At 36.5% G+C, this 22,769-nt stretch overlaps 1 protein-coding gene across 1 annotated transcript in view; it reads right to left on the bottom strand.

The window, feature by feature from the left end:
- LOC135320331 (heat shock transcription factor, Y-linked-like) overlaps nt 1-22,769 on the bottom strand; it is a 103,338-nt gene that overhangs the window by 20,568 nt on the left and 60,001 nt on the right. The window lies entirely within an intron of this gene.

The raw sequence follows: 22,769 nt of genomic DNA, 5'->3' as shown, positions 1-22,769 counted from the left end.
GAATTAACCACATATTATGTCATGAAAAGAGCCTCAGAAACTTTAAGCAAATATAGTTTTCAGCAAGCATTTCTCCATACACAAAAGTATGAAACTATGCATCAACCCTAGAAAGAAGAAGAGGATCAGCACAAATATGAGATTAAACCACATCCTTTAATAAAATAAAAAATGTTCAGTGATGAAATCTAAGAGGTAATAAAATCATACCTGGGGACAAACTACAATGAAAACACAGCTTCATAAAATGTATGGGATGCAGCAAAGACAAATCTAAGAGGGAAGTTTAGAACAATTTAGGCCTTCTATAAAAAAAAAGAAATACCTCACACAGAGGGTGAAGCTTACCTCCCATAATAACTAGAAATAAGAAAAAACAAAACCAAAAGGCAGTAGAATGAGAAATCTTTAATGATTTGTTTGAAAATAAATTTTAAAATATTAAAAATTAAATAAAAAATCATAAAAACAAGAGCTTTTATTTTCTTAAAAATATTAAGAAATTGATAAGCATTTAGTCAGGGTTATCAAGAAATAAAGTGAGTGGACTCAAACAAAATAAGAAATGAAAAAGTAGAAATATCATATGATATTACAGAAATACAAAAAATGATTATGAAAGCAAAATGAGCAGTTACATGAGAAAAAACTGGATGACATAAAAGTAATGGACAAAATTCTAGAAACATACAGCCTTCCAAACCTGAATAAAGAGAAAACTGAAAACTTGAAAACAGCAATCAGTATAAGTTACATAGAATCTATAATTTTAAGAATACCTCTTCAACAAAATACCTGGATGACTTCACTAAAACCTCTTCCCCCCACCTATTTCAAAAAACGGAGGAAGGAAAATTACCAAAGTTATTCTATGAGGCCACCATTACCCTGATAACAAATCCAGTCAAAGGAACTACAAAAAAATAAAATAAAATAAAATGAAAAGCCAATATCCTTGATGAATATACATTCAAAAATCCTCAATAAATCATCAAATTAATCCAGCAATACATAGAAAGGATTATAAAAGTTTATCAGTTGGATTCCTTCCAGAGCCACAAGGATGGTTCAACATACACAAGTCAATCAGCAGGATACATATCTAATAAAGGAAGGACAAAATTCACAGGACCATGTCAATACACACAAGAAAGCGTTTGACAAAGTTCAACATCCATTCATGATCAGAACTCTCATGAAACTGAGTACAATGGGAACATCTCTCAACATACTAAAGGCCGTTTATAACAACTTATAATACTCTGTGGGAAAAGCACCAAGCCTTCTGGGTAAATTAGGGAAAAAGACAAGCATTCCTATTCTCACCACTTCTGTTTAATAGTAATAGAAGAAAGGAAAAGAAAAAGAAGACAAAGAAATGCAAAATGGAAAGAAAGAGAAAAAATTGTCACCAATACTGATGACATAACAATCTACATAGAGAGTCCTAAGGGCTCCACGCAGATTATTATGAACAATAAATAATTTCAGCAAGGGAGCAGGGGACAAGATAAATGTAAAGAAGTCTTTTGCGTTTCTACACATTAATCATGAGATACCATAATTGGATGTTGAAAGCAATAATATTTAAAATCCCATCCCCCCAAATATCTTGGAATAAATGTAACCACATATGTGAAAGATCTACACACTGAAAATTAAAAAACATTGAGAAAGATTTAAAAATGATTCACAGAAATGGAAAGATGTCTTGTGTTCTTGGATTGAAAGAGTTAATAATGTTTACATGGCCGTACTACACAAAGAAACCTACAAATTTAGTGTAATTCCTGTTACAAAGCTGTAGTATTTTCCACACAACAAGAAAAAACTAATTCTAAGTTTCACATGAAACCATTAAAAATTGCCAAAATGATCTTGAGACAAAACAAAAAATCTGGAGGTATAACCCTCCCAGACACTTTACTATACTACAAACCTACAGTAATAAAAACAGCATGGCATTCACACACAGGCATAGTCAATACAAACAGATAGAGAGCCTAGAAATAATTCCACAAACCTATGATCAATGAATCTATGATAAAAGAGGCAAGAGTACACAGTGGAGAAAAGAGTTTTTTCAATGTACGGTGTTGGGGAAGCTGGACATCTACATGTAAAACAGTGAAATTAGAGCATTCCCTGACATCATATACAAAAATAAAATCCAAGTGTATTAAGGAAATAAATGAAAGACCTGATCCTATAAAACTGCTAGAAGGGAATATAGGTGATACACTATTGGATATATATCATAGGAATATTTTCTTATATCAGTCTCCTAAGGCAAAAGAAATAAAAGCAAAAATAAGCAAGTGGGACCTAAACAAACTTGAAAACTGCTGCATAGCTAAGGACACTATCAGTGAAATGAAAACTTTGCCTGTGTAATTGGAGAACACATGCAAACAATGCAAGTGACCAGGGATTAATAGATGTAGGTTAAGAGATTTAACATGGATTAGGTTACACAACTCAATGTGAAATACAAAAACCCAATCAAAAAAAGAGCAGAGTACCTGAATTAATATTTTTCCAAAGAAAACTTTCAGATGAGTGACAGGAAGTGATAAAAATACTCAACATTACTAATTATTATGTAATTGCAAATCAAAACCACAATGAGGTATCACTTCACACTGGTCAAATGGCGATTATCAAAAGGGCTACAAATACTAAGTGTTGGAGAGGATGTGGAGGAAACAAAGCTCTTGTATACTCCTGGTAGGAATGTAAATTGGTACAACTTCTAAGGAGAATAGCATTCAGATTTCTTTAAAAACTAAAAAGGGAACTACCATATGACCCAGTAATACCTCTCTTAGGAAAAATCTGGGTTAAATCCCTAAATTGAAAAGAACCAATGTTCACAACAGCACAGTTTATAATATGCAACAGAGGGAAGCAATCAAAGATTCCACCATAGACTATGGACTTAAGAAGATATGATGTTTCTATAAATATGCAATGTAATATTACTCAGACATGAAACAGTATAAAACATTGCTATTTCAGCATCATGAATGGGCCTAGTAAATATTATGCTTAGTGAAGTAACTTAGAGAAAGACTAAAGTATAAAATATAATTTATATGTGAAATCTAAAGAATAACAAATATCTGTGTACATCTACCTATAGCTATCTATTGATAGATGAGAGATAAATAGATAGAAAGTTAGATAGATAGATAGATAGATAGATAGATAGATAGATAGAGAAATATAGAGACAGAAAGATAGAAAGATTGAGAGATAAGTTAGACAAGACTGAAACATACTCAAAGTTATGGGAAAAAAATTATGTTTACCAAAGGGGAAGGGAAAGTCATTTTAATGGTAGGACATTGAAACATACAAAGTAGTACACATAAAGGAGATAACCAACAAGGATAATCTGTAGGGATCAGGGAATTGTACACAATAACTTATAATAATTGTATATTATAATAATTGTAATTACTTGTAATAATTTATAATGCAATATAAACTACAAAGTGGTAGGAATCACCATGCTGTACATCTGAAGCTACACAATATTGTACATCTACTGTACTTCACTTAATATAAACATCTCTTTTTTAATGTAGTCCTTTTTCCTCTCATAGTATCTTCTTTTAAAGTTGTTTTATTTTTACTCTTTACCTTTTATGATTACTGTCTCAAATTATTTCTTTTACTGTTTGAGTACGTTAACAGATTGATATATGTATATTTATTGCCCCTGATTTCCTATTTTTCTCTCTTTAACCCATATAGTATAGTAGCATTTTAAAACATACCCAAATAAGAAGTTGCAGTTTCTCGTGGTCTCTACTTAGCATTTTGGTCAATGTTTTCCATATTTTTGCCATTTCATTTTTGTTAGAAGAGCTCTTTTCAACATCTCTTGTAAGATGTCACCATTTTGTTTTTCATCTCATTCAGGTTTTGTTTTTCTGGTAAAGTCTTTATTTTCACTTTGTATGTAAGTGATAACTCTGCAAGGTAGAGTATTTTTGGGTGAGAGATTTCATATGTCATTAGTTTGAAAATGTCATTATATTTACCCTTGGCCTATGTTTTCAGCTGAGAAATCTGCAGATTGCCAAATGGGGGTTCCTTTGTAGATTATCTTACCTTTTTTTGGCTGCCTTTAAAATTTTATTCTGTCATTGATTTGCCAATTTTCATATGACGTACCTTGAAGGAGGTCTCTTTGCCTTAAAGTTATTGGTGTATTGTTGGCTCACAGACTTGTGTATCAGTTCCTTACCCAGGTTAGGGAAGTTATCGACTATTACTTCTTTAAATAAACTATCAGCTGCCTTCTACCTTTCTTCACCCTCCAGGATTTCAATCTAATGTGCTCTTCCTGAAGAAGCCTGATGGCTTTTGTAGAATTTCCTCACTTTTTAATATCCTGTATCTCTGCCCTCTCTTATCATTTCTAGTTTTGTATTAGTGAGTTTGCTAATCTCTATTCCACAATGACAGTCTACATCCAATGCTTTCTTTTGCATACTTCATCTCATTTATTAATTTCTTCTGGTCCTCCAATAATGTTTGGTTAGTTTATAGTTTCAGTCTCTTTGGTAATGTATTTCTTATCATCATTTAATTTATTCCTGAGTTCACTAAACTGCTTTCTGAGTTTTGTTTTATGTATTGAGTTTCTGTATGACACCTATTTTGAATTCTCTATTAGTCAGATGGCAATAGTCCATGACTTTAAGTTTGTTTGCTTCAGGGTTGACATTCTGTGTGTGTGTGTGTGTGTGTGTGTGTGTGTGTGTGTGTGTGTGTGTGTGTTTGTGTGTGTGTGTGTGTGTGTGTAACTGTGTGTGTGCGTGCCCTATAATGTTACAGTGATTGGTCATGATCTTTTAAATTATTGCTCTGATGACACTAAATAACCTATTTGGAGTTGGAATCCCTGCTTTTGTTTTCTGGTAGTTTGCAATATTGCACAATATTTGGTTTTACTTACCTGAGCTACCTCTGATATTATTTCAAAATGGCACTTTCCAGTCACTACTGTCTTGATAAAAGATGTGCTTTCATTGTCACTTCCTAGACTTTTCTGTTAGTTAATGCCGCTCTTGTCACTGGGATGGGGAACCCTTCCTTTTATCTGATATCCCTTGATTCTCAGTGTACACATTGAGGAAATGTGTAAAGACAGGTGGGTAGTTGGAATCAGGCAAGTGCCTTTGCCATGTCCAGTGTTGCAAGGTAACTTGTCTCCACCACTATGAATGGGGAGTAGGGACAGTGTCATGTGTGTCTGAGTGTCTGAAGGATGGAATTTCTCTCTCCATTGTGGCTCTCTCATAGTTACCTGTGACCATGAGTACTGGTGCAGTTGGAGGCTGAAGCTGTGTGAACCACTGAGAACCTTTTTCTACTGGGTACTCTGAACCTGTGGGCTCAGATACCCTAGTCAGTGGGCCTTGGTTGCAGGCACCAACTCTGCTCTTCCCTCAATTCAGCCTCCTTTATGTGTTTTAGTCCACCACACTTCAGCTGTACACATGTGTTCTGGAGTATTGTTTTGTGTTGTAGTTATTTTCATTGAGATGTGAACATTTTACTGTCTGTATATTTAAGGGGAGAGACAAAAATAATTTAAACTTATGTCACTTTTTTAAAAGTGTTTACTTTTTAATTTAAAAACGTAAATTCTTCTAAGGACATTATAAGAACTGTAAAGAAAGTGAACAAATCACTTCCCTTAATATCATAGTACTACAAAATATTTTCAGTTTTTCCTGGATTCTTTTCTTCAATGTTTTTCCCACATACATGCACATTTTCCCATAATATATGCCAATAATCTCTTTAAAATCATTTGAATTATTAAAATATTTCTCTGTGCTGTAAATATAGCCCTGTTGCTTCTCTAATTTATAACTAGAGTCTTGCATATTTCTGTCTTCTTATTCCTTCTTCCCTCTCCCCTCAGGAAACAACTTCTTGGTACACTACACATATATACATGTGTTTCTTTCTGTTTTTATTTTTATGATTATTTCTCTTGTATCTTTAGTTTCCTCATGTACGTGATAACGTAGAGTGTTTTTCTCTGTATTACTTATTTTCCTTTGTGCAAAATCTTCTGGGTCCAATCACATTGTTCCAAATGGCAGAAATTTTTTTTGTTATAATAAGTATATATTTTATTATACATATCACACGTCATGTTCAGCCAATCATCTGTTGATGGGCAGTTGAGTTTCACTTCTATCCTTGGCTATTATAAATGATGATGTTATGAACATTGGGGGAAATATATCCTTTACAGTTATTGTTTTTATTTTTTTCAGATTTAAAAAAAAACTGGAATTGATGCAACATATAATGCTTCTATTTCTAGTTTTCTGAGCACTGTCCACACTTTTATAATAGTGGATATATCAATTTATATTTCCACCAACAATGTACCTGGGTTCTCTTTTCTCAACATTCTTATTAATGTTTGTCATTTGTAGACTTTGTGTTAATAGCCATTTTGCTTGCTGTGAGATTATATTTCATTCTGGTTTTGATTTATATTTTCCTAATGAATAGCAACATTATGTGTGTTTTTATGTGCATGAAAGTCATGCACATGTCTGTTTTTGAAAACTTTCCATGAAGATACTTTAACTATTTTTAAGTTGGGGTCTTTGATTTTTAAATATTGATTCTAATATGCTATATATATATATTGGATATTAGCACATTTTTGATCCCATTGTCTGAAATTTTTCCTTCTATTCTGTGTGTTCTCATATGTCTTGTTGAAGGTTTCCTTTCCTCTGCAAAAGGTTTTGCACTTCACATTTATACATGAAGTAGAATCCCTGTATCACATAGTACATCTATTTTTTCCTCACTAAACTATAAACTGTTACTCTTAGTTTATTATTTTTTTCTTAATTTGGAGACATATCAAAAATAAATATTGCTAAGATTTACCTCAAAGTCAGTTCTGCTCATGTTCTTGGTCAGAAATTCTTTAGTTTCAGTTTACATTTAAGAAATTAATCCATTTGTATATTAGTTTGTATACTATGGAAGGAAGTGCTCTTACATCTTCCTTTTACATGTACTGTCCAGTTTTCCAAGAACAACTCGTTGAAGGGACTGCCTTTTTTTCCATTGTATACTCTTGCCTACTTCATTGTATACTAATTGACCATAAGTGTGTGGGTTTATTTTAAGACTCTCTATTTTGTTCCATTGATCTATGTGTCTCTTTTATTGCCATATTTTGATGTTTCAATTCCTGTAGCTTTTTAGTATGTTCTAAAGTCAGGGAGGATAATGTCCACAGCTTTGTTCTTTTTTCAAAGAATATTTCAGAAAATTTGGGTCTTACATATTTTTGTATAAATTTTATTATTTGTCTCCTTGTTTTTTGAAGAAACTTATGCATTCTATGAGACTACAAATTTACTAAAATAGACTGAGAAAAATATTAAAATGTGGAGGATAAATCATACAGTATTAAACAACCAATGGATTGCTGTATAAATCAAAGAAAAAATATATAAAGAAAAATGACTACAAAAACAAAGTACATGGGGTATAGCAAAAGCAGTATTAATATGGATGTTTATAGCAAAATAATCCCACTTATGCAAATAAGAAATATCTTTCTCATAACATAATCTTACAACAAAAATATGAAACAAAATAATAAAAAACTAGTTAGTAGAAGAAAAGACACCTGAAAGTTCAGAACATAAAGATTAAAAATAGAAACATTTAATCAATCTAAAAAATGGCTTCTGAAAGATAAATAAAATTCATAAACTGTAAACAGACTCATGAGCAAAAAAGAGAATACAGATTAATAAGCTCAGAAATAAATGAGAAGTTACAGCTTATATCACAGAAATACAATGCATCATAAGAGGACACAACAAATTATACACCAATAAAATGGAAACCCTAGAAGAAATGGACAAATTCTTAGAAAGACATAATCTCCAGGATGGAATGAGAAATTGAAAATAAGAACCAATTATCACTAATGAAATTGAATAAGTAATTAAACAAAATCTCCCAAGAAACAAAATTCCAGACCTAGACAGCTTCTCAGTTGACTTCTGCCAAAAATTTAGAGAAGAGCAATCACCTGTACTTCTCAGAGTTTTCCAAAAATTTACAGACGAAGGAAGTCTTGGTACCCCAACTTTCCATATCACACTACTACTAAAACAAGAACACATACCTCAAAAATTACAGGTTAAATATTACTGATAAGCATAGATGCAAAAATCATCACTAAAATGCTAGCAAGCCAAACAATACATTAAAAGGATTGTACAATATGATTAAGTCCATTTTATTCCAGGGATGCCGAAATGTTTCAGTACCTACAAATTAATCAATATGATACACCACACTAACAAACTGAAGAATAAATATTATATGGTCACCTCAATAGAGTCATAAAGTATTTCCAAATTATCAGTATCTATTTATGATTATATTTCCCCTCAAAGTGGGCATGAGGAAACATAACTGAACACAGTTAAGGTCATATGTGACAAGAACTCAGCTAACATGACACTCACTCATTAAAAGCTGAAAGCATCTCCTGTAAGAGCAGCAAGAAGACAAGAATGCTCACTCTTACTACTTTTATTCAATATAGTATTGGAAATTCCAGCCATAGCTATCCAAAATAAAAGTAAAAAAAATATAGCTAATTAAGATAATGAGTAAAAGTATCTGTTTGCAGAGGACATACTTTAAACAGAAATCCTAAATTTTTCACTACAAAATTACTAGGGCTTATCAATGCATTTGGTAAAATTTCAGAATGGAAAATTAATATACAGAAATCTTGCATTTCTACACACTAACAAGCTAACAGATAGAGTAAGTGAGGGAACTGGCTCATTTACAGCTGCATTACAAAAAAATAAAATATCTAGAAATGTGTCCAACCAAGGAGGTAAAAGACCTGTACTCAGAAAACTATAAAATATGTATAAAAGAAATTGAAGATGATGAAAACAGATGAAAGGATATACTGTGTTCATAGATTAAGAAAAATTATTGTTTAAATGACAGTACTAAACAAGAAAATACACAAACTGATTTCAGTGCCTATCAAAATACCAAGGTTATTTTCATAAAATTGCAATAAATAATTCTACAATTTATATGTAATCACAAAAGAGTTGAAATCACTAAAGTAGAAAAAAAGAAAAAAATGAAAACAAACAAACAAAAAACACAAACAATTTTGAGAAAGTACAAAGAGGATGTTTGAAAGTCCCTGATTTTAAAGTATAATATAAATCTACGGTAATAAAAAAATATGGTAATGGCACAGAACAAACAGAATAATGGAACACAACAGAATGCCTAAAAATGAAATCAGACAATATGGTTACGTAGCCCATTACAAAAAAATGAATATACAGTGGGGGAAAGATAACCAACAGGAACATGAAAATGTGCAACATCACTAACCATCAGAAAAATGCAATTCCAAAACACAATGAGATTTTATGTCAGTGCTGTCAAAATGACTATTATCAAAAAGATAACAAATACAAGTGAAGGTGAGAATGTAAGAAAAAGAACCATGATGCACTGCTGGAGTGAATGTAAATTTCTGCTGCCACTGTGGAAAACAGTATGGAGTCTTATCTAAAAATTAAAAATGAAATGTGATCCACCACTTTGATATCTGGATACTTCTTCCAAGAGATGAAAACCCTAATCAGAATAGATAAATTCAAACCTATATTCACTGCAGCATTATTTACAATAGCCAGGAAATAGAAGCATATTAATTGCTCATCAGTAGATGATGAATAAAGAAGGTGTGCAATTATTATATATATAACTACCCATCTATTAACTACAGATTTATCTATATTTATAGATATATATACTGATAGATAGATAGATATAAGCACATACACACATAAAAATACAATGAGTTATTACTCAGCTATAAAAAGAAAAAATTCTTGTCATTTGCAACAAGTGGGTAGAACAAGAGGGTAATATGCTAAGTGAAATAAGTCAGAGAGAGAAAGACAAATGTTAACGATTTTACTCATATTTGGAATTTAAACAAAGGAACATAACAAAATACAAAAGGAGTTATACATATAGAAAGAAACAGGTTGTTCACAAGAAGGAGGGAAAAAGGATGAGGAAAAGAAATAGTTGATGAAACTTAAGAGAGAAAATTTTCCAATTGCAAATTAAATGAGTCAGGGACAAGAAATGTACTGTATGGGGAATAGTCAATAACTATGAAATATCTTTAAATAGCAACATATCATAACTAGATTTATTTTGCTGATCAATTTGAAATATATTAAAGACAGCAAAGAGTATGTTGTGTAAGAGAAACTAACATAGTGTTATAGATAACAGTACACTTTAAAAACAAACAAACATAATTATAGAAAAAAAATCTTATTTGTAGCTAACAGAGGCAGGAGTTGGGAAAGGAGATTTAGATTAATGCACTCAAAAGTACAAGCCTCCAGCCATAAAATAAACGTGTTCTACGGAGGCAAAATAGCAACATCAAAAATATAATTAATACAGCTTTATGTTATATATGAATGTTTTTAAGGGAGAAGACCTTAAGATTTCTCATCACAACCAAAAACCATATTGTATATCTTTAATATTGTATCTAAAAGAGATAATGAATTCTCCCTAAAGTTGCTATGATATTTATTTCATGATACATGTAAATCAAATCACTTTCCTGTGCACCTAAACTTACACAATGTTTTATGCCAATTATATCTCAATAAAATTGGAAGGAAAAATGGAAAGGCAATGAACTTTTTTTATGTCATTTCTCATGATTGTTTTTGCAGCAAGTAATCTTGAGTCATGATGTATTTATCCTAGGTAATGATACTAATAAGTAAGTGATTCTAATAAATAATACATAAAGGTACTAATAAAATTAATGTTTTCCCATACCTTAATCTTTCTTCATGATAACAGCCTACTGCTTCTGTAGGCATCAAAATTTCACTCTGTGTATTCATCTGAGATTAGGGAAAGGATACAAAATTTAACCCTGGCTGCTTTTCCTATGAGTGATAAAGTTCACTGTCTCTGACCGAGGGTCTCATCTCCCCGACAGCATCTACAAGAAATGAACGTGCTGAGTTGCTAAAAATCTCAGCATTGTAAAATCTCAGAACTCCTACACTTCTTAACTGTTTGGCAATGGCAATGCAATATTGACAAAGCCTTGATTTTGGATAACAATATGGTGTTTTCTCATGGTTGCATTAGGGGATGTGAGGATAATCCCTGAGATCCACAACAAACATTCTTTCTCAAGTGCTGGGCAAAGAAGTGTAAAGGTTCTGCATTATTAGGACTGAGGACTGCTTTCAAAATGATAACTATGCTCACTGTACTCCAGGTAGTCCAAGGAAAGAAAAGTTATTGCAATTTCTAGGTGAACGGGAATAAGTCAGTGGTTCAGTCTGTATAAATTAGTCAAGGGGAGTTCAAAGCCAAAATAAGTTGTGTCACAGTGAGAATTAAAAGAAAAAAAATTGATTCCCAGGGTGGGACGACTGTCTGAGATTCAGAACAATAAGCTGGGAAGGAAGAGATCTTCTCCCACTTCAGCTACCGTTGTTGGCATACACTCCAGTAATGGATTCAATCTGGGTTCAATTTGACATCTCAAGGTCATTTATAGAGAGACCACTTAAGAACAAATACTTAGGCTTCATGCCCATTCATAGAAACTCATTTTTGCCAAAGAGGCAAAAGACAAATCATCCCTACCCATTCCATTTTGAGCAGTGAACAAGTTGGAAGGTCCTGTGCATGTAGCCAAACTTCATAGAGACCCTCTAACAAATGACTTTCCACATACCCTAACTCTTTCATTAAGTTTGTACAACATAAGAGAAAACTGTGATTCCATGTGGATTAGGAGCCAAGAATTGTGTAACATTGAAACACAGCCCTTACCCAACTTCCAGAATTATATCACATGCAACCAAGTTGATGGAGTGAAATTCCTTCAAACATTCCTTATACAAAATTGAGAATTGTTGTAGGGTAGAGTGATCCCAATACTCATTTAGGTGGGGCTATCATCCAAGATAACTTCTTTCTTGCTAAACTTCCCACAGAAGCCTTTATTATGGCTGAATAAAAATATCTGCATTGAATGATGAACAGAGGCCTTTCCAAAAGCACAAATGGGCTCACTTCCCTCCTTGAAGATAAATGTGTCCCCAAAAAGGCAGTGCAATGAACACGGGCCAACATCATATTTCTCTAAATACGGAAGATACAGGAAGTTAATTTCACCTGAACTAACACTGAAGAGGGGTTCTCTGCACCAAACATTTAGCATTACTCAAAGATTTGAAAGAGCTGCTATTGAATCAGCTGAGATAAGGTGTCTTAATGTCCCTTTGCCAGAATTTCCTTCACAAAATTTAGGGATAGCTCAGCCACAGATGAAAATCCCAGCTTTTGCCATCAATTCCCAAGAAGGGAGTATCCCACGGAACTTCTATTCCAGAAATGAATCTCAGGGCAGGAAATTTTTTAAGTGGACACAAAATGGAAGAGGATTGCAAGCATCATTCTTTGCTTCTCCCCTTGGATGCCTTATGTGGACATTGCAAAATCTGGAGAAGCTGGGTACTGAGGCCCATCTTGTAAATAGGCCTTTCCAAGTAAACAAGGACTGTACAGTCCAGTGTGCTGTGGTCTACCGAAACCTTGGATCACATCAACTCAACTGACCAGAAAGTGTTACCCAAGAGTGAAATATTCTAAAATTGTGGAACCCATTGCCTCCTGACTACAAGGTATTCTCACAAGAATCCTTTTCTCGCCATAACTTCAGGCCAGGATGAATGCATTTCAAGATGCTGAGGTTGAGGAAGCAAATTCAGGTTGCAGTGAAATCTTAAGGAAACTGAAGACAGGCTCGTAAACCAAAGACAAAACTTCACGTTTGAATACTGTCAGAAGCCCGAAAACTTCCACATGTGCTCAATCCCTAGATGGGAACAGGTTTCCAAGACTGGATGCAGGTAACACAAAATGCTTAATTCTGTCCAAGTAATCCTTTCAGCATGTGGAAGTTTGCTTGAACAAGACGTTCAGTTGGGGGAGAATCGAGTATTCAGAGGGGGTTTTAAATGATGGACTCACTAACATGTTAGACTTAGGATGATTCCTCAATGACACCACTTATGTGATCTCAACAAGGCAGAAGGAGATTACTAACACACACTCTTTCTTCCAGTGGCAAATACCTACAAGACGCATAGCACAGCCACACATTTTCAAGACACATTCTGTCAACAATTTTTCCAACTACGCAGGTGACATTCCTAAAGACAATACAAGGGGAGATGAGGGAGCAGATTCAATGCGAGTGTGTGAGAAAGCATATCAAAATTGGATTTTGGTTTGCTTTCCCAACACAAAAATTCTCTTATACCGACAATGCAGTTGAAAAAGACATTTCACACTCATTGTATTCTTAAGATGCATCAACAGTGAACGTTAACTTTGATCAGCATGAAAATAGAAGACCCGTTCAAACAATCCTCTTTGAACCTTGCTTAGAATGCTTCATAACAGCTGGATCTGCTGGGGTCTGTTTATGTTTCTATGATGAGTTGGAGCCAAGGACATTCAGGACATGATCACAGGCCACTCAGGGAAACTGTGGAAACTCAGGTCTCCCCTGAGGTCTGCGAAGTTGCTCCACCTTTACCTTTTGTTTCCCAGAGTGGAATGGTTGTCTAAGAAACATCACGAGAAGCAGGGTAGGGGGAGAGGTCTTCTCCCACTTCTATCAACTCTCTTGTCATGCTGTCCAGGAAAAATTTCAATCTGATTTCCATTTGAAATATCCAGACCAATTTGAGAGAATTTGTTTCAGAATCAGGATATTGGCTTCTTTCCAAGTCACTGGAAGTGTTTTTCCCATGACGGCACAAGGCAGAATTCAACATTACCCATTTAATTTCTACAAGGGAACATGTTGGAATATTCCTTGCATGCAGCTGAAGGTCACAGAGACTTTCTTTCCAACGGATTGCCTCAGATTTTCTCACTTTTGTAAAGGCAGTTCAACATCTGAGAAAACCGTGATTCCATATATAGTAGAGGACAAGTTTTTGTAGACCACTGAAATAGACCCATTCCACAAATGCCTAAACACTCTGTCTTTCAACGAAGGAGATGTGGCGAATTTCCTTCAAACGTGAATTCTCCAAAATTGAGGAATGCTGCAGGATATATTGAACTGAAGAACGAACCCTTCAGGAGAGAGTACATTCAAAGCTGCCTCCTATTGTGCTATTTTTCTGACAGAAAAGTTCATGAGAGCTGAAGTAAATTATCTGATTTTGATGAAGTAAAGAGGACTATGAGAATGTGCAGATGGGCTCAATTCCGTCCCTGAAAATCAATGTGTCCCCGAAGAGGCATTGCAGTGAATATTGTCCCCCATTGTATTCCTCCATTTAGGGAAGTTTCTGAAGATGAATTTCAGTTAAAGTAGCACAGAAAAGGGTTTTTTGCACCAATAACCCTTCATTCATCATAGTTTTCCAAATAGTTGCTGTTGGCTTAGCTGAAATTCAGTACTTAAGGTCACCTTCATAGATGTACCATCGTAACATGCTGGGAACCTCAGGACAAACATGGAAATCCCTGCTTTAATCACCAATTCCCAAAAAGAGAATTTCCCAAGCACTTTCTGCTCATTGAAAGAACAATATGTAAAACATATGTGTGTAGCTCTTAAGAACTGAAGTTGTCTTTCTATAGAGAATTTTTCACTTTTCATTGGAGTCTCTCTGTTGTCATTGAAGATCAATGAGAAGCTGATGTACCAAGATGAACTTGAGCAGAAGCCTCTCAGAGAACTGAGAGAACTTCCTTCCCCTAAGGCAAAATTGTGTGCTTCCAAAGTCTGGGATCATGTCAACTTAACCTCTCTTCAAGTGTATCCAAGATTTCCAAGATTTTGAATTCTGAAGCTTACAGAGCATCCTATCTAGGAGACATTGTCACACAATTCTTGATCTCGCCGTCAACTGATGCTATTGAGAATGCGTTAGAAAATGGCTTAATTGGATGAACGAATGGCAGGTTGCAGTGAAATCTTACACAACATGTTTGTAGGCTCATGTGCCAAAGAGAGAAGCCACATATTCAAAAAATGGCAGAAGACTGAAACTTCCTCGTGTTTGAGCCTAAAGTGGGAAAGAAGGGCTGTGGGAGATTCCCTCCTTGTGAATTAGTGGCAAAAGTAACACTGGGTGCATCTAACAAGAAGTGCTTTCTCCTGTCCAAGTAGTCCTTTCAGCAAGTGGAAGTATGCTCGATTGACACGTTCAGTGAGCTGAACATGGAGATTTGGCTTGGGGTTTGAATGCACGGACTCTATCACTAGGGAGACATAAAATTTTTCTCAATCCCTCAAACTTGGTGATCCCAACAAGGTAGAATGATGTTTCCCACATGCAATCTTGCCTCTAGTGACAAAAACCAACTAGATGCATTGCACAGCACCCCTTCCACAAGAGGCAGTCTGTCGGCAATTTTTCCAACTTCACATGCAATTACCTAAAGACAAGTGAAGCAGAGATGAAGTGACCTAACTCACTGAAAGAGTGTGAGAAAGCCTATCATAACTCGCTGTTATGCTTGTTTCCCAACAACTCAATAAATCCATTGACATGACAGTGTAGATGAGGGACATTACCCTAAGTCATTGTATTCGCATTATGAGTCAAGTGTCAAACTTTGGGTTGATGTGAGCAATTTTACAAGACACATTCAAACAATCTTCTTTGCACTTTCGTTTGGATGCTTCCATTAAGCAGTGTCAAGTTTGAGGCTGTACCTGTTCCAAAGAGGAGCTTGTGCCCAGGTTGATAACGGCATGAATGTAGATTAATTTTGGAAACCGGGGAACTCAGTACTTACAACAAGGCCCATGAGGTTTTTGCATGTTTTCCACTTCATTACCAGATTGGGACGACTGTCTGAGATTTGGAACACTAAGCTGGGTAGGAAGAGATGTTCTCCAACTTCTGCCACTATTGTTGGCATGCTTCCAGAAACTGTTTCAAACTGGTTTCAATTTCGCATCTCAAATTCATGTTTAGAGAGACTGCTTCAGAACTGAGATATAGTCTTCTTTCTCATTCAAAGTATCCCATTTTTCCCAAAAAGACACAAAACAGAAATCATCCTTACCCGGTCATTTTTGAGCAGTGAACATGTTGGTATGTCCCGTGCATGTAGCAGAAGTCATAGAGAGTCTCATACAAATGGCTTTCTGCATTCCCTCTCTCTTTCATATAGTTAGTTCTACATAATAGAAATACTGTGATTCCATGTGGAGTGGGAGCCAAGAATTGTGGAACACTGACACAGAACTGTTTCCAAACTGCCAGAATTTTCTGACTTGCAACAAATATGATGGAGTGAATTACCTTTAAACATGCCTTTTCCAATATTGAGAATTGTTGTTGCGTATATTGTTCCCAAGTCCTCATTTAGGAGAGGATATCCTCCAAGATGACTTCTTTCTTGCTAATCTTCCTACAGAAGTCTTCATTTTGGCTGAATTAAAATATCTACATTGGATGATGAACAGAGGCCTTTCCAAATGTGCAAATGGGCTCACTTCCCTCCTTGAAGATAAATGTGTCCCCAAAAAGGCAATGCAATGAAAATGGGCCCTACTCATTTTCCTCAAATTAGGGATGTTACAGAAGGTGAATTTCACCTGAACTAATGCTGAAGAGGAGTTCTCTGCACCAAACATTCAACATTACTCATAGATTAAGAATGTGCTGCTATTGAATCAGCTGAGATGAAGTGTCTTAATGTCACTTTGCCAGATGTAAGTTCACAAAATGTAGGGATAGTTCAGGCCACAGATGAAAATCCCAGTTTTTGCCATCAATTCCCAAGGAGGGAGTATCCCACGGCCCTTCTTTACCCAAAATGACACAAAGGGCAGGAATTTGTTTGAAGTGGACCCTAATTTCAAGAGGATTGCTAGTAGCATTCTTTGCTTCTCCCCTTGGATGCCTTGTGTGGACATTGCAAAATCTGGAGAAGCTGGGGCACTGAGGCTGAACTTGTGAAAATGCCTTTCCAAGTACACACGGACAGTTCTGGCTATCATGCTATGCTCTACCAAAATCTTGGATCACATCAACTTAACTGACCACAAAGTATTTCCCAAGCGTGAAAAATTCTAAAACCTGTGGAACACATTGCATCCTGTCTAGGAGGTAGTCTCACAAGAATCTTTGTCTTGCCATAAATTCATGCCAGCTAGAATGCATTTCAAGATTGCTGAAGTTGAGGAAGGAAAGTCAGGTTGCAGTGAAATCTTACAGAATATGAAGACAGGCTCGTATGCCAAAGACAATACCTACGTTTGAAAACTGGCAGAAGACCAAAAACTTCCACATGTGCTCAATTCCAAGATGGGAACAGGTTTCCAAGACTGACTGCAGGTAACAAAAAGTGCTTCATTCAGTCCTAGGAGTCCTTTCAGCCTGTGGAAATTTTTTTGATCGAGACGTTCAGTTGGGGGAGGTTTGAGAATTCACAGGGGGTTTTAATGGAAGGACTCACTCACAAGTTAGACGTAGGATGGGTCCTCAATCCCACCACATATCTGATCCCAACAAGGCAGATGGCGGTTACTAACACAAACTATTTCATCTAGTGAAATTTACCTAAAGATGCATTGCACAGCCCCTCATTTTCAAGAGACATTCTGTCGACAAAATTTCCTAATTCACAGGTGACTTTCCTAAAGACACTACAATACGAGATGAAGGGAGCAGACTCAATGCAAGTGTGTGAGAAAGCCTATCAAAATTTGTATTTTGGCTTGCTTCCCCAACACCAAAACTGTCTTACCCCAACAGAGCTTGTGAAGAAATTTTTTCCCACTCACTTTATTCCAATGATGCATCATCTGTGAATGCTCAGGTTGAGCAGCAGGAAATTAGAAGACCCATTCAAATAATCCTCTTTCCAACCTGCTTAGATCCTTCAAAACTGCTGGGACTGCTGAGCGGCTCTTTGTGTTTAATCGTCTTTCCACCTTTCTTAAAATGCTTCATAAATGCTGGGCCTGCTGAAGGTCTGTTTGTGTCTCTATGATGAGTTGGATCCAAGGTCATTTGGCACAGAAACTCAGACCACTCACAAAAATTGTGGAAACTCAAGGCTCCCCTGAGGCCTGCAAAATTGCTCCAAATTTTCTGTTTGGTTCCCACAGAGAAATGACTGTCTATGAATTGTCATGAGAACCTGGGTAGGGAGAGATCATCTCCCACTTCTATCTCCTCTTTTGGCATTCTGTCCAGGAATATTTTCAAGATGTGTTCCTTTGACATCTCAAGACAAATTTGAGAGTAATTGATTCAGAACAGGGTTATATTTTTCTTTCCAAGTCAATGAAAGTGTTTTTCCTATGACTGCACAAGGCAGAAATCATCCTTACTCATTTCACTTCCAAAAGTGAACAAGTTGGAATATTCCTTGCATTTAGAGGAAGGTCACAGAGACTTTCCTGCAGACAGATATAGACAGATTTTCTCGCTTTTGTAAATGCAGCTCAACATCTGAGAAAACCGTGATTCCACGTGCTGGAGAGGCCAAGGTTTTGGGGACCACTGAAATAGACTGGTTTCCTAAATGCCTACATACTCTGTCTTGCAATGAAGGAGATGGGTCGAATATTGTTCAAACGTGCCTTCCCCCAAATTGAGTCTTGTTACAGGATATATTGAACTGAAATATGATATGTTCAGGGGAGACAACCCTCAAAGCTGTCTTATTTTGTGCTATTCTTCCTACAGAATGTTTCATGAGAGCTGAAGTAAATTATCTGAGTTTGATGAAGAACAGAGGCCTTTGTGATTCTGCAGATGGGCTCATTTCTCTCCATGAAAATCAATGTGTCCTTGAAGAGGCAGTGCACTGAAAACTTTCCCACATCGATTTCCTCCAAGTAGGGACATTTCTGAAGGTGAATTTCACCTAATGAAACACTGAAGAGGGTTCCTTTGCACCAATAACTCATCATTCCTAATAGCTATCCAAAGAACTGCTCTTGGCTGAGGTGAAATGTGATCCTAAAAGTCACCTTCCCAGATGTACCTTCATTCCATGCAGGGAACCTCAGGCTAAACATGGGAATGCCTGCTTTTATCATTAATTCCCAAGTAGCGAATTTCCCCATTCCCTTATGTTCCCCAAAATAACCATATGTGAAGCATTTGTGTGCAGCTGATATGAACTGAAGATTTCTTTGTAAAGGACATTCTTTGCACATTCCCTTGGATTCTCACTGTGGACAGTGAAGATGAAAGAAAAGCTGATGTACTAAGGAAGAACTTGAGAAGAAGCCTCTCAGGACGTACAGACCATTCTCCCCCTAAGGTAAAACTCTGAACGTCCAAAGTCTGGGATAAAGTCTACATAACCTCTCCCGAAGTGTCTCACAGATTTGCAAGATTTTAAAATCTGAGGTGCACAGAGAGTCGTATGAAACATTTTCACAATATTCTTGATCTCACCATTAACTAATGCTAACCAGAAGGCATTTGAAGGTGGCTGAATTTGAGGAATGAAAGGCAGGTTGCATGAAATCTTAAAGAACATGGTGATAGGATCATGTGCCAAAGAGAGGAGATGTATATTCAAACAATGGCAGAAGGCTGAAAATATTCTCACGTGTTTGTGCCTACAGTGGGAAAAGAAGGGCAGTGGGAGATTCCCTTCTTGTGAATTACTGACAAAAGTAAGACTGGCTGCATCTAACATGAAGTGCTTTCTGCTGTCCCTGTAGTCCTTTCAGCAAGTGGAAGTTTGCTCTATCAACACGTTCAGTGAGGTGAACAAGATGATTTCACTGGGGGTTTGAATGCACGGCCTCAATCACTAGTAAGACATAGGAGACTGTCTCAATCCCTCAAAGTTGGTGATCCCCACAGGGCAGAATGATGTTTCCCACACACAGTAGTTCCTCTAGAGCCAAAAAATAAAAGATGCATTGCACAGTAATTTTTCCTCAAGAGACAATATGTTGGCAATATTTCCAACATCACAGACAACTGTCTAAAGACAACCGAGGCAGACATGAAGTTACCTATCTCACTGCGAGACTGTGAGAAGTCCTATCAGAGCTCGTAGTTATGCTTGCTTCACAACAAGGCAAACACTCCATTATCAAGACAGCACAGATGAGGGACATTGATCACATTCATTGTATTCCCAGTGTGAGTCAAGTGCCAAAGTTTGGGATGATATGAACGAAATTACAAGATGCATTCAAACAATCTTCTTTGCATCTTCATTTGGATGATTCCAGTAAGCAGTGTCAAGTGAGGGGCTGTGTCTTTTCCAAGGAGGAGCTTGCCCCCTGGTCTTTCAGTGTAGGAACATAGATTAATTTGGGAAACCATGGAAATCAGTGCTCACGATGAGGCCCGTGAAGTTTTTTCTTATTTTCCACTTGATTCAGAGGGTGGGATTATTGTCTTAGATTCAAATCAATAAGCTGGGTAAGAAAAGATCTTCTCCCACTTCTGCCACCATTGTCAGCATGCTTTCAAGGAACAGTTTCAAGCTGGGCTCAATTTGACATCTCAAGATCATGTTTAGAGAAACTACTTCAGAACAGAGACTTAGGCTTCTTTCCCATTCACGGAAACTGATTTTTCCCAAAAATGCGCAAGACAGATACCATCCTTTCACATTCCATTTTGAGTAGCGAACATGTTGGAAAGTCCCGTGCATGAAGCCTAAGTTCGCAGAGACTCTCTGACAAATGGCTTTCTGCATTACCTCTATCTTTCATAAATTAGTTCAATATAAGGGAGAAACTGTGGCTTTATGTGAAATAGGAGCCAAGAACTTATGGTAGAGTGTTACAGAGCCGTTTCCCAACTGCCAGAAATCTCTGATTGCAACCAAGAAGATGGAGTGAATTTCTTTCAAACATGAATTATCCAAAATTTATAATTGTTATAGGATATATTGAACCCAAGCATACATTTAGGAGTGGTTTCCCTCCATGCTGTCTTCTTTCCTGATATTCTTCCTACAGAAATCTTCATAATGGCTGAAGAAAATTATCTACATAGGATGATGAACATAGGCGTTTCTGAATATTCAAATGGGCTCACTTATGTCCTAGAAGATCAATGTGCCCCCAAAAAGGCAGTCCAATAAAAATGATCACACAACATATTCCTCCAAATAGGGAAGTTACAGAAGGTGAATTTCACCTGAACTAACACTGAAGAGGGGTTCTCTGCACCAAACATTCAGCATTCCTCATAGATTTTGAAAGCGTTGCTGTTGACTCAGCTGAGATGAGGTGTCTTAATGTCACTTTGCCAGATGCACCTTCACAGCATGGAGGGATAGGTCATTCCAAACATGAAAATCCCTGCTTTTGTCATCGATTTCCAAGAAGGGATCATTCCACATCCCTTTAGTTCCTGAAATTAAACACAGGGCAGGCATTATTTTGAAGTGGACACGAATTGCAAGACGATTGCTAGCAGCATTCTGTGTTTCTTCTTTGGATGCCTTTTGTGGCCATGACAAAATCTGGAGAAACAGGGGTACTGAGGACAAAATGTTAAAAGGTCTTTCCAATTATGCACAGACAGTATAGGCAAACATGCTGTGCTCTAGCAAAACCTTGGATCATGTCAACTCGACTAACCCCAAATTGTTTCCAAAGAGTGAAAGATTCTAGAACCTGTGGAACACATGGCATCCTATGAAGGGGACAGTCTCACAAGTATCTGTCTCGTCCTAACTTCATGCCAGCTAGAATGCATTTCAAGATGGCTGAAGTTAAGGAAGGAAAGTCAGGTTGCAGTGAAATCTTACAGAACATGAAGACAGGCTCATACATCAAGAACAAAAGCCTAACATTTGAGAACTGGCAGAAAACCAAAAAATTCAATATGTGCTCAATTCAACATTGGGACAGGTTTCCAAGACTGGGTGCAGCTTACACAAAGTGCTTCATTATGTCTAAGTAGGCCTTTCAGCATGTGGAATTTGCCTGAATGAGATGTTCAGTGGGGGGAGCTTAGAGATTTTTCAGGAGGTTTCAATGCATGAGCTCAATCATATATTTGACAAAGGATGGGCCCTTGATCCCACCACTTACATGATCCCTATGAGGCAGAATGTGTTTTCCCACACACATTCTGTCCTCTAGTGGCAAATACCAACAAGATGCATTGCACAGCCCCTCATTTTCAAGAGACATTCTGTCAACAAAGTTTCCAAATTCGCAGGTGACTTTCCTAAATACACTACAAGAGGAGATGAAGGGAGCAGTATTATAGCGAGTGAGTTAGGAGGCATTGTGTAACTTGAATTTTGGCTTGCTTCCCCATCACAAAAATTCTCTTATGCTGACAAAGCACGTGAAGGAAATTTTTTCATACACATTGTATTCAAACAATGCATTATCTTTGAATCTTGGGGTACATCTGATGGAAATTAGAAGACCTGATGAAACAATCCTCTTTCCATCTTGCTTAGAATGCTTCATAACAGCTGGGACTGCTGAGTGGCTGTTTGTGTTTCTATGATGAGTTGGAGCCAGAGCTGTTCAGGACAGGAACACAGGCTACTTATGGAAACTGTAGAAACTCAGGAAACCCCTGAGTCCTGTGAAATTGCTACACATTTTCCATTTGGTGCCAAGGTGGAATGATTGTCTAAAATTT

This window comes from Camelus dromedarius, chromosome Y (assembly GCF_036321535.1).
Source record: "Camelus dromedarius isolate mCamDro1 chromosome Y, mCamDro1.pat, whole genome shotgun sequence".
In the NCBI taxonomy this organism is placed as follows: domain Eukaryota; kingdom Metazoa; phylum Chordata; class Mammalia; order Artiodactyla; family Camelidae; genus Camelus; species Camelus dromedarius.
This window is presented reverse-complemented; position numbering and strand designations above follow the sequence as displayed.